Source organism: Nanorana parkeri, unplaced genomic scaffold (assembly GCF_000935625.1).
Source record: "Nanorana parkeri isolate BGI_ZX_2015 unplaced genomic scaffold, ASM93562v1 scaffold320, whole genome shotgun sequence".
NCBI lineage: Eukaryota > Metazoa > Chordata > Amphibia > Anura > Dicroglossidae > Nanorana > Nanorana parkeri.
In genome coordinates, this window is record NW_017306588.1 from 489,259 (window position 1) to 490,404 (window position 1,146).

Here is a 1,146-nt window from a genome sequence, read left to right on the forward strand (position 1 = left end):
TGACTGGCCGCACAGAGTCCTGACCTCAACCCCATAGAACACCTTTGGGATGAATTAGAGCGGAGACTGCCAGCCCCTCCCCCAACATCAGCACCTGACCTCACAAATGGTCCAACATTCCCACAGACACACTCCTAAACCTTGTGGACGCCTTCCCAGAAGAGGCGGAGCTGTTATAGCGGCAAAGGGCGGAGCCAACCCAATACTGAAACCTACGGAGTAAGACTGGGATGCCATTAAAGTTCATGTGCGTGTAAAGGTGTCCCAATACTTCTGGTAATATCGTGTATATTTCCAGTTTAGTGGTGCTCTGTAGTCTGCAGTACCCCTTCTGTCCTGCACATTTGGGCGGGGGCGCTGTTTCTATGTAAACAAAGTTTTGCTTTCGTCACTTTTTCTTCCCCGGTACAAAATCTGGTTTAATTTATGCGGAGAACAATGAGCGGATTTGTAGAGTCGGAGTTCCCCCCTTGCCTGCACATCCCTCTTCTCACCTTAGCGGGAGATTTGTGGCTATGCAGAGCCGCCAAGACCTGACCTTATTCTGAACTAATCTTATTTATTAACTGATGGATTGCGGAGCAGCGAGGGTATAGCCGAGGGGTTAATAGAAAGCCCAATTTGTGTCTGGATGAAGGATTCTCTGTGTCTGGGAGGACAGCGGGGGCAGCCGCAGGACGCCGGGCACAAAATGCGCCGTATTATTTCTGTGCTGGCGTAATGTGTTTGTGCGCGGCCTCAGGGGGCTCCAGCTGAAAACACAAGAATAAGATGCCGTCCTCGACGCTCGCCGGCCCTATAAATTTGCTGCGCCGCTAATAATGACTATTTTTAGAGTTTCGTCCAGGCTGGCGCGTTTCGAATACCAAGAAGTGATCGCTATGCGTTCTGCGGCAGGACCACGGCAGTGGAAGAATTAATTATTACCTGCTATTGACATATTGCAGAGCTTACACTCTAATGTCCCCTCCCCCACAGTCACATCAGTCTCTGTACAGAGGAGCTTACACTCTAATGTCCCCTCCCCCACAGTCACATCAGTCTCTGTACAGAGGAGCTTTGCACTCTAATGTGTCCCCTCCCCCCAACAGTCACATCAGTCTCTGTACAGAAGAGCTTACACTCTAATGTCTCCCCTCCCCCGCA